The sequence below is a fragment of the Mus caroli genome, unplaced genomic scaffold (assembly GCF_978045245.1).
Source record: "Mus caroli unplaced genomic scaffold, Mus_caroli_1 scaffold_6, whole genome shotgun sequence".
NCBI lineage: Eukaryota > Metazoa > Chordata > Mammalia > Rodentia > Muridae > Mus > Mus caroli.
Genome location: NW_028227261.1, coordinates 118,037,439 through 118,050,254, shown reverse-complemented (window position 1 = coordinate 118,050,254; position 12,816 = coordinate 118,037,439). Strand labels below are relative to the sequence as shown.

At 35.5% G+C, this 12,816-nt stretch overlaps 1 protein-coding gene across 13 annotated transcripts in view; it reads right to left on the bottom strand.

The window, feature by feature from the left end:
• Positions 1-12,816, bottom strand: part of Lingo2 (leucine rich repeat and Ig domain containing 2) — a 1,228,899-nt gene that overhangs the window by 708,701 nt on the left and 507,382 nt on the right. For all 13 annotated transcript variants that reach the window (XR_015047437.1, XM_029476375.2, XM_029476378.2 and 10 more), the window contains one exon: positions 12,451-12,530. The gene's annotated coding sequence lies outside the window, so the exon portion shown is untranslated. The remainder of the gene's footprint in view (positions 1-12,450; positions 12,531-12,816) is intronic.

Below are 12,816 nucleotides of genomic sequence, written 5' to 3'. Positions count from 1 at the left end.
TGAATAACAACAGCCAGAAGAAAGAAAGAAAGAAGAATTTAATGTAGGCTATAAGTGTTAGTGTAGGAAACTCTTTCTTATTCTGGCAGTTCATGGCACATGGGTGCCAAATTCTTCCTGACACTCAGAGAAAAGACTTCTTAAAATACAGGGAAAAAATTATGATACAAAATGAAACCTGAAGGGCATTGATTATTTGTCAAGAAATACCAAAAATAATTTTAAGGCAGGTATTTTAAAATTTAACAAGCAATACAGTATTTACCTAGTTTCAAATTAGCTAACACAAAAGGTCACAAAGGATAATAAAACAAGACTTCAGTAGTTTCATGCTAATTATGAAGAAAAATTACTAATTACATGGTAGCAAATTCAGCAGTCACTAACTTTATTGAAATTACAAATTAATGTCACCAGTAATGAGGAAAGTAGATAGTATGATGCCACTTGTATTATGTAGTCAGAATATTGCCTCTTTAATAGACTTAACATATCAATGACTCAATCTCTTCATGAAGAAATATAAGATCTATCCAAACTGAGGCGCAAGGTCTACAACTTTGCATTCCTTAGAAATTAAGCCAAAAGTAGGGGGTATGGTGAAGAACTCATGGAGTGATGGCCAGGAAGGGGGCAACATTTGGAATGTGAATAATTAAAATAATTAATAAAATAACATTTCTTAAAAAAGAAATTCTACTGCCATGATACAAAATGAAAGTCTAAGGTTAAAGGGCATTCAAACCACAATTCCACATTTCATATTACTATAAAGATTATTAGCGAGTTAGGACAAAAAGTTTGGCCAACATCTATATGGTTTTAAAATAGGTCAACAAATATTTAATGTACCTCTCCTCAACAGGCAGATAATGTGAACTGTTCTTAGCATCTCACTACAAACAAAGGAAGTAGAAATAAAATCAGATATTATCTCTTTTCCTTGACTAATTGCTTTTCCAGAACTTTTTATAAATGTAAAAAAGATTAAACACCTAATTTAAGATATCAGTTCTGAATATTTCAAATTCTATTAGTAGAAAGTTAAAATCATTATTTTACATATTCCATAACAATGACTCTTAGATAAAACTGTCTAAAGCCAGGATGAAAGGCAAAAGAAAATACAAAATTCATAATGCAACTTAAATGTAACAGGACAAAGGAAGAAATTGAATTAAAGAACAAAACAGTTAATTCAAGTTTTATGATTTTTTTTTGCCTTACAATGGATGATGAACAGTGTTGTTATCCATGACATATTATTATTTACATGTCATATATTTAAAAATGGTTTGTTTTCAATATTGAATTTGACCAGTCAACAAGACAACATATGAAGCAAGCCATTTTAGATGGGGATGGTCTGGTGGATCACTGTCTTTCTGTTATATTGTGCTGTTGTCATGGATTCCATGTGTCCATTTCCTGCATGTGAACTGAAGTTGTGACTCGCTGTAGCCAACATAGTAAAAATAAAAAGGAGCTCTTAGCCTGTGTTTAGCCTTGGCTTTGAGAAGTCTTAAAAGTTTGTGCTCCTTGTCTTGAAACCGTTTCATCCGTTATGAGGCCATTGGTGATGCCTCTGAGAGAAAATAATGAGGAGGTAAGGCTATCTTCAATAACTTGGCATTACCTACCCATAGCTGACTCACCAGGAACCAAATTAGCTGAAAACAACAAGCTCAGGGTCTTAAAAACCACATATCCTTGACCTACACAAGTCTGAGAATGAAAAACCAAATGAAGACATTGTATTGAGCATGAAAGTGTGAGCTTCATTTGTTACTTAATTCTAAATTTCATCATGCAATTATCAAAGCAGATTCTTATATTAAATATGCAGATTCTTCAATTCTTTCTTTTCTCTCTCTCTTTGTTTTTCCATTGAAAATGAGTCATTTCAGGGACTTCTATGGGACAAAAGGCAAGTTCATTTCTGGGGACTTAATTTAGGACCTTCTGCCCATTAAAGTATATGTGTTCCTTACTGCCCCATTCTCCCTAACATCTTCTTACTTGAAAAGCTAGATGCATTAGTAAGTGAGGATGCCTATATTATAATGGATCCGAGAATCAAGTGTGCATAAGAAGAAGACAGTTGGAATTTGCTATATACAAGGACAGAAAACAAAAACTTCTATCTCCTGGGACCTTAAGCTGTACTTGTTTGAAGCATGGTATCTTTCCTTTTCTGCCATATCAGTTCATTCTCTGAGCAGTGGTTGCTGGTCATGTCTATCACAAGGACAGAGTGTTGGTACAAGAAAGAGGCACTTATAGTTGGGATGCAATCATTTTGGGATGAGTCCACCTCTTCTTTCTAGATCCTCTTCAAAATAAACCCAGTACAAGTCATTTCCCCAGAATTATGTCCACCCATGCAACCATGCAGAAGAATAAAGACCTTGCCTTTTTGGTTCCATAGACAGTCTTGCACCTCAAAATCAGAGCAAATCACTTGCTTTGTAGATTAAGCCCACCCCACTCACAGCTCACTAAGCTTGCCCATATTCTGTACTCATTGCCTCTGTTTAGGCAAGTATCATTTTTATTGTCACTTCCAGAATTTCCTGTCTGATGTTAAAAGTGTTCATTAACACACAGTTTCTCATTATAATGTATAAAACTACAAAGCTATAGGCATGTGAATCTTTTACTGTAAAAATACCTTCGCTGTGGAGAATGTAAGACAATGCAGTCTTAAAATAGAATCAAATCTCAAAAGGAGGCTAAAATAGTTACTTCTCAGAACAAATTGGGGTACCATTTTTTAACAATAAAATGGATAGCTCAAAGGGGTATGTGTCACTATGAAACAATTCTAAGCTGATTTCAAATGCTGTGCCTCTGTGCAAACTTTACTGTGCCATAGAGAACGAGTATTTATGAGACCAGAGAGGAGGGGTGAGAGAAGGTGTCTTTAACAGAGTCATCAAGGCACCCCTGAGGATGGCATAATTTCCATGAACATGCAGCATAACTTGGCACTCTGTGCAAACACCACACAGCAGAGTGGAAATGACACGCTCAGAATACTGATTCTCCCACAGGGAACTCACCAGTGAACTAGGAAAAGATCACAGGCTCTGACAGCTGATTGGTGAATTAATTAGGTGCTGAACTCAGCTAATGCTATTGTAAATTACATGCAGGGCATGTACTGAGAAACAGAGAGATTCCAAGGACGCTAGGTGTCACACAACAGTAGGATAAAATGTAATCAGAATCCAGAGGGAGGCCTGAATGCAATAAGTTTGGCAGAGTCCTGCTGAGATTAATCTTACTGATATTCCTTTTTGAGGGGAAATTTACATGGGGTAGCAAAATTATTTATCTTCCAGGGGAAAGAAATTCAGGCTTTTTTTTGTTACTCTCTAAATTTATTCTCATGTAAGCATGAGGATATTCATCAACTTCTTAACAACCTTTAAAGTAGTCCTCCTTTTGTGTCCTAACAAATGACAGGGGATTGTGAAGGAAGAACAGAGAGGACTCCTTTTTAGCTCTACTGTGACATCTTCACTGTTATTGTTGAATACTTATCCTTGCTAAATATTCTTGGTCTGTGGATATAGATCAATGGTTTAGACATTGCCTAACACTTGTGAGGCTCTGTATCCAATCCCTAGGACCATAATAAGAAAAGAAAGAAACATTATTGCTTGCCTTTCTTGATAAATAATCCTTGGTAACATCTTAATTATATCTTCTTGGATATGTGAGTTGAATTTTCATAGTTCTGATAAGTATCTGAAAGATTTTAAGGGAACTCATATTTAGGGTCATAATTTCAGAGAGTTTCGATCTATGGTTAGCTGCCGCCGTTGTTTTGATCCTGAAACAAGGTAGAATATCATGGTTGGAAATTCACAGCTATAAAACCACGACAGAAGCAAAACTCAATTACATCAATTTGGTTTTTACTATGTCAATTCACTAGGAGGTAAAGAGGGTTCGACTCATTAAAGCTTTTCCCTTTCGATTCTTCAAAATACAAAAAAAAAGGAATATTTTAATTTCCTTCAAAAAACATGGATCTTTGAAGATAAAAATGGATATACAATAAAAACATGTAAAGCATATTAAAATATTAGCTCCTTCTGTTTTCCTGCCTCTGTACAACACAGGTAATCACTGAGTCATAAAACAAATGTCATATACATGGGTTGTATAAGGATGTGGACTAGCAATAATTTAATAAACTTGAGAGTATACCTGAACTGTGAAGTCTAATGAAACCTGAAGTATTTAAACTCTTTGTTCTGATGGAGGACACTTGTATAGTTACTATGAGACACTAGATAAGTAGAGGACAAAAATAAATTATTACATTTGCTTTCTACCTAAGAAGGTTTTGGTGGTTTCCTAATTTTTTTCTGTTAAAAAATATTAAAATAGGTGAAAAAATAATTCAAATATTCAATTCTAGAATTGCTGCTAGATATCAACTAGGTAAGGCTTGGGCTCAGTGATGCCTTCCTTCAACCACAGTGTTAATCCTTCTGTTCAATCTATGGAAGCTATCTGCATGAAACACTGACAAATGGAGAGGGTTTACCATCCATGTTAAATAATCTTTGAAGCAGAATGCCAGTATGCAGAACTGTGATACACAGCCCAGGAACAATGCTTAAGAGCCCTATGTTCATTCCTAGCTTAATCCTAAGTTTTTCATTTTAAATTACTTAAATTCAATGTTTTTAAGAAAAATATAGGTTAGGCAGGATAGCGAGTAAGATTTGGTTAGTTTGGCATTTAGATGTAAGATGAAAAGAAGAATGTTCTGGGTGGATAGAGGAGTGAGCTCTGCTAAGGAAGCCAGCCTCTCCTATCAGTGTAATGGGAAGAATGTTCAGCGGTGCCTACAAGCCTGGGTTTTTTACTTGAATCCTGGAGTCCCTCCAGTGTGGCTCCTCAAGTCTCTCCTTGGATACTCAGTTTTCTACACCTTTGAATATTTTTTTTTTTTTGCTCTAGAGTCTGCATAGATATTGTAGATAGAGACTCGATAAATTTGTAGTTTGAAACATACTACATATGTGGAATTTTCATGACAATACAATTCCAACCAACATCTCAGCTTCTCAGCTTGTTTTGCTTTTACAACTCTTACTGTTATTGAGCATTTCTCTCAATAGTGTATTATTATTGCCCTATAATACACACTTAAAATGAAAAGCCTATGAAAAGGATTGTATCAGTTTATATTACTTATAATTAGGGAGCATAAATGAAACTAAGAAGCAGTTTTGCCTCTGGGCTTTCTAGAACCCTGCACATCCTCAGAGGGTTTCAGTTACAAACAAACAGTTGTCAGAAAAGCCCAACTGTGTATGTAGTCAAACTAGCAGAAAATATTGCCATGGTCTCCTTATTGGAAATACTTCATGAAGAATAGAGAAACCCACACCTTAAAATACTAAATTTAAGCAGGGGTTTTCAGCATCTATAACACAAACCAGTATGAGGGGATAACATTGGTCTAATCTAAGTTTCAATAAAAGTGTTTCTTTAGACAAAACACAAAGGCTTTTATAGCCTTATTTAAGCCATTGATAAAAACTTAGGTGTGTAGTTGAATTAAAAGAAATCATATAATTTAGGCAATTATCTCTAAATATTGTATCTTAGAACCATAGTGCAGTTGAATGATACTGACTAGAAGAAATGTTGATAAATATATTCTGGAATGAATGTTAGAGTCCACATATTTGGCCTTGATAATTAAGGACAAAAAAAACCCCACATTTTAAAGATGCACTTCTTTGGAAACTCCATAGTAATAAGATGCCCAATCAGAAGGTATCACTTTGATAGACTCCTACTATATTCATGAAGTACAAAAGAAAATCTAAACCAATGATAACAAATTCTTTAGAATGAAATAATTTTGTACAGTATATAAAGAAGTGCCTAATTAAAAGAACAACATCTTATCTTAGGCATTGCCCCAAATTACTAAAAATAACAAAATATTCTCAAAAGATTTAAATTTATGCTCTAAAGTGAACTGCTAGGAAACTACATGTCAGGCTCAACTGAAGGTTACTGAAATGTCAAGGCATGTAGTTTATGATGGATGATAAGTCAGTTCTTCTCCAACTACTAGTTACTAACCAATCTTCAGATGCTATTAAATAAGCATCATTGTTGTTATCCCCTCTCAAGCTCATAAATAAGCTCTGAGTCTTGGATTGTTTACAATAATGCATTGTGCCTAGATTGTATTCAATAATGCATTGCGCCTTAATTTGGGCTGATCATATCAGAAAGATGGTTGATGACATGGAAATATTCCTATTCCGTAGCCATTTATTTCATCCTGCTTCACAGATAATTTAAAGCACTTTCTAATTAATTTATAGGACTAAAACAATTCTACCATTTTTTTCTAAATGATATTTCTTAAAGGGTTTCTTAAAGAAAGATACTATGGAACATCAAAGATCATAATGGCATTAAATAAAATGATCTAGGGACAAATGTAAACATCCCTTCTCTGCAAAGAAGACCATGAAACAATGACAGATCAACTAGATATGAGTAACCAAATCTACTGTGTGAAGCAGTTGGCTGGCTAAACACACCAAACCAACAGCTGCAAGCACCAGCAAGGTGACAAATACTTGTAGTAGCAGCCTTTAGGAATACCTCCAGCTAGGTAACATACTGCTTCAAAATAAATCTCATCTATAACAGCACTTCATGTAGCTCTTATATTTCAGCTTTATGCAGTATGTATACATTATATGTCAGATATATTCTTATTCTCTTATTCTTTCTATGTTTTGTTAGTAGAATAAACTCCTGTAATTCTATTTTAAAATCAAAAGCAACCAACCAGCCAACCACAAAAACAAATAGTTCCATACTGGGTTCTACTATACACAAATGTTATGAGCCTGCTTTAGAGACACAGATATACATTTTGAGCACTTCTAACTTGATCTTAACGTATTTACAGAGAACTTCCATTATCTCAAATAGTTTAGAATCCAGTGTTATACAAACAAGTAAATTCACATTGCTTTGTTATTGTTCCTGCTCTGGAATTTTTCCCAAACAAATGTAAGTTTATAAGGTACAATTTTCTCTTACACACGCTTATACTAGTTTTGAAGAAAAAAATAGTTCAGTGGATGCTCATAGTCATCTATTGGATGGAACACAAGGTCTCCAATGAAGTTGCTACAAAAAGTACCCAGGGAGCTGAAGGGGCTGGCAGCCCTATAGGAGGAACAACAATATGAACTAACCAGTACCCCCAGAGCTCCCTGGGACTAAACCACTAATCAAAGATAAAACATCGTGGGACTCGTGTTTCTAGCTGCATATGTAACAGAGGATGGCCTAGTCGGCCATCAATAATGGGAGGAGAGGCCCTTGTTCTTGTGAAGATTCTATGGCCCAGTATAGGGGAATGCCAGGGTCAGGAAGTAAAAGTGGGTGGGTTGGGGAGCAAGGGGAGGGGGGTTTTATAGGGGATTTTCATTTTCTGAGAGGAAACTAGGAAAGGGGATAGCATTTGAAATGTAAATGAAGAAAACATCTAAAAAATTTAAAAAAAAAGAAACAAAAAGAAAAAAACAGCTTTAAAAAGTGCTGGTAGATTTGTGATAGAAACACTGTTTAATTGAGACAGACTTGAAAGCCTCCTTCTGTGCATATGCCTTTCACAGTACCTAAGGATGTTATACATGTTTTTGTCGGGGAAGCATTGTAGATACCTACCCAGTTGTGACGCCTATGAATAAGAAGGTCTAGCATAACAAGATGTCATTAAAGGCGTAAGAGTGATATGCATCTATCTTGGCAGTAACTAATTGCTCTCTATTTGCATTTAAGACCCACTTGACAGGAAGGAAATCATGCTTGTTACCAGAAACCAAGCCACATGCATTATATAGTGAAGTCATCATGGAATTTAGAGAAATACCGACTATGGTCATAGGCTAACATGATTCCGTCTTGCATTCTAAAACTCAGTTTATAACCACAGATTAAGATCTCTCACATCTTACGAAAGAAGTTTCTCATGCAGCACGCAGACATAATCCACAACTGGTCAAAATACAGAGATGAACTGATTGCGAGATATCAAGGCCATTAGATATATCTATCTACAGGAAAACCTTTGTACCATAGACTGAGGGTGAAAGTAAAATGAATCTAGTGTAAGAATAAGCCAAAACTTTACATCATTTTTTCGTTGATGTAAGGTTTTATTAAAATAGAAGTTGTCAGTGTGGAAAGAATTTGCGTAAGGATTTGATATTTTTAAAACACCCCTTCACAAGCAAATGGAATTTTAATGTTCAAAATAACTTCCAATAATTTCACAAAGTAATAATTTCCATTTCACTTTTAGCATGTCAAAAAAATAATATGCTTGTAAAAGTGTGCTATCAAGGCACATATGAAACAGTAGTTTTTCTGTTTTTAGGATCAAATATAACTTTTGTGTTTCCATAAATTCAATCAAGAAGAGGTTCATTCATCCAGATCACTAAAACCCACAGTACAGACTGTGAAAGGAGGCTAAGAAATATCCTAAGAAACAATTACATTAGATAGTGTCTTTGAAAAATGTCAAATCTATCACATTTTAAGTGCCATTAAATATTTCTTTTTGATTTGAAGAACTTTTTTTTTTTTTAGATATTTTCTTCATCTACATTTCAAATGCTATCCCAGTTTCAGTAAAACAAATTAACAGCTTCCCCTTCAATGTTATTACTGGATTCAAGATAACAGAATGGACAGCATTGTAAGAAACGAGCTGTATGCCCTGGTGTGAAGCTTACATTTAGGCACTGTGAGACTTGAATTTGTCAATGATGCCTTTATATTTGTTACAGCTAATTCAATACTTTTTTTTTTTAATCCATGGTTTCATGTTTTACTCCTGGACATAAATTTATTTTTAAATATTTCCTTACTAGATCTTTCTTTCCCGTTTTTCTCTCCCTCCTTCCGATATTCCCTCCGTCTTTCACTTCCTTCCTTCTTTTTCTTATTTAGATCTATATATCTGTTCAGGCACATCGTCTTTCCTATGGATCACAACTTACTCTTCTATACTGATATGAATATGTGTATATGTATGTTTTCACAATTTGAAATAGGTATACCATTTACATATAAACCACCCTTTCCTTAATACTACTATTCATCTGAGGTATATGATGTAGGGAAGAAAGAGGTCTATCTTTTTTGCAAAGAATATATATATATATATATATATATATATATATATATATATATAATTTTCAGTGAGTCCTGTAGTTTGTTTTTTACCAGGAAAAAACTTGTAGGGTCTCATTCACTTGCCTGTTCTTGTTAAATTAGGCACATTTTGTTGTTGTTGTTTAAATTTAATTTTATCTTTACTTTTCAGGTTTCTGATGCAAGCTTTTACTGTTATAGCACTGGCTTATCGCAAACTCACAATACTCTTCCCTCAGCTTCTTGAGTGCTAGGCTTACAGGTATTCACCACAGTATTCCTAACAGATGCTAGCTAATCCTTATGTCCTCACCCATCCTTATTTCCATATTCATTTCTCTGTGTTTCAGTGTACAGATAAAAGCAAAGGTAACCAATGTTTCATTCCAGCATCAGACCATGGAGGAGAAGCACAAATGTTCATATATAAAATTTTGGTGCAGAAGAAACATCATAAACAGAGACAGAACAATAGAAATGTGGGCACAAGCTTCAAGGGAAGCCTACGCACACACAACACATATACATAATACTGAAGAAATTGCTGCTAGGACTAATGACAGAAGAAGCAGAAGTTACATGGTTTTAAATTTATTTACCCCTCAGGACCCTGTGCACCTACTGTATCATTAAACTAAGCATAAACATTCATAAACGTACAGCTTCAGACATGCAACATTCTTCTACATACATATATTTGATGGATTTTGATCAAATTCTTCCCATTCCCTCCCCTGCAACTCCCTGTCTCTTATTCATGTGCGTTCTGTCTCTCTGTGTCTCTGTTTCTTCTCTTTATGTGTGTGTGTGTGTGTGTGTGTGTGTGTGTGTGTGTGAGAGAGAGAGAGAGAGAGAGAGAGAGAGAGAGATTTTTAAACCTCTTCAAGTCCACTTAGTGCTGCCTCCATATGCATGGGAATGGGACAATTTATAAGCAGTCTAAGTATCTGAATGCTTGAAGAGAACTGGCTCTCACTCCCCTAGAAATCAATTGCCAACACCCACTCAGCTACTGATTGAACTTCATGAACCATCCCCCATCTGTGCTGTCAGTTGGTTTGTTGCACTTGAAGGCTATGTGCCTGCAGTGACAGCTGACAGGAGTTTACATGTGCAGCTGTGTCTTCATGTCCAACAAATGTTTCATTTTAGACACTGACTACTTCTGACTCTTTTTCTTTATTATTAGGTATTTATTTCATTTACATTTCCAATGCTATCCCAAAAGTCCCCCACACCCTCCCACACCCATTCTCCCACCCACCCACTCCCACTTCTTGGCCCTGGCGTTCCCCTGTACTGATGCATATAAAGTTTGCACGACCAATGGGCCTCTCTTTCCACTGATGGCCGACTAGGCCATCTTCTGATACATATACAGCGAGAGACATGAGTTCTGGGGGGGTACTGGTTATTTCATATTGTTGTTCCACCTATAGGTTTGCAGATCTCCCCAGCTCCTTGGGTACTTTCTCTAGCTCCTCCATTGGGGGCCCTGTGATTCATCACATAGCTGACTGTGAGCATTCACTTCTGAGGCCCTGGCATAGTCTCACAAGAGACAGCTATATTAGGGTCCTTTTCAAAAAAATCTTGCAAGTGTATGCAATGGTGTCAGTGTTTGGAGGCAGATTATGGGATGGATCCCCAGGTATGGCAGTCTCTAGATGGTCCATCCTTTTGTCTCAGCTCCAAAATTTGTCTTTGTAATTCCTTCCATTGGTGTTTTGTTCCCAATTCTAAGAAGGGGCAAAGTATCCACACCTTGGTCTTCGTTCTTCTTTACTTTCATGTGTTTCACAAATTGTATCTTATATCTTGGGTATTCTGAGTTTCTGGGCTAATATCCACTTATCAGTGAGTACATATCATGTGATTTCTTTTGTGACTGAGTTACTTCACTCAGGATGATGCCCTCCAGGTCCATCCATTTACCTAGGAATTTCATAAATTCATTCATTTTTAATAGCTGAGTATTACTCCATTGTGTAAATGTACCACATTTTCTGTATCCATTCCTCTGTTGAGGGGCATCTGGATTCTCGCTAACCGAATCCAAGAACACATCAAAACAATCATCCATCCTGACCAAGTAGGTTTCATTCCAGGGATGCAGGGATGGTTTAATATAAGGAAATTCATCAACATAATCCAGTATATAAACAAGCTCAAAGACAAAAACCACATGATTATCTTGTTAGATGCGGAGAAAGCATTTGACAAAATCCAACATCCATTCATGATAAAAGTCTTGGAAAGATCAGGAATTCAAGGCCCATACCTAAACATGATAAAAGCAATCTACAGCAAACCAGTAGCCAACATCAAAGTAAATTGTGAGAAGCTGGAAGCAATTCCACTAAAATCAGGGACTAGACAAGGCTGCCCACTTTCTCCCTACCTATTCAACATTGTACTTGAAGTCCTAGCCAGAGCAATTCGACAACAAATGGAGATCAAGGGGATACAAATTGGAAAGGAAGAAGTCAAAATACCACTTTTTGCAGATAAAATGATAGCATATATAAGTGACCCTAAAAATTCCACCAGAGAACTCCTGGTGGAATTAAACCTGATAAATAGTTTCAATGAAGTAGCTGGATATAAAATTAACTCAAACAAGTCAATGGCCTTTCTATACACAAAGAATAATCAGGCTGAGAAAGAAATTAGGGAAACAACACCCTTCTCAATAGTCACAAATAATATAAAATACTTCTGAATTATAATCTCCATGTCTCCTTCAGAATGACCCGGGAGACTTGGGCTAAATGTCTGATAGAGTCAATTAGAGCTGGTCATTTCCTTGTCTCTCATTTTCTGCACCTTGAGCAATTTTAGAACTGTATATTAATAACCATCTACTTCAAAAAGAAATGCCGCTGGTGAGGGTTGGGAGTGGTAATAATTGATTAGTATTTTTAAAGACACTTGTCATTAAATTAGATTACTTAAGTTCAATTCCCAGATCCCACATAGTCAGAGGTTAGGTCAGAAGATGTGTATAAAAAATACATAATTAAAAAATAAAAAAGAGCCACATACAACATACAATACTTAACAAAATAATACAAATAATTGAAAAAATAAAAAGGAAAATGCTATAATTTTCATATAGTACATGAAGCAAGTATGAGTAGAATCTAAGCATAGTTTTCACAACTTTTATGATGCTATTTACCTTCATTTTATAAACACAATCAAAATAAACTCAGTGTTTACCTCATATGTTAAAAATCCACAGAGTAGCTTAGAAGTCCCCAGAGCTCATGATGCTGTCTTCCTGTGTCACTCTCCAATACCTATAAATAAAAGGAAAGTGAAAGAATATTCAGAGTAATATATGTCTCTATGGTGATTAACCATAAAATTTTATCATCGCTCCACACTGTCACTTAAAAAGTGCTTTGCAGTATATTGCTGTTATTATGGCTTTTGTTAAGCTGCACTGGGAATTATGCCTGTCTACAACTTCCAAGACATGAAAATAGGGTCCAGATTATAAAGTACTACAAGGAAATCACACATTCAATTACATATTATTTTATTAAGAAAGTGTTATACTATGAAAACAAAAATTTGTTACCA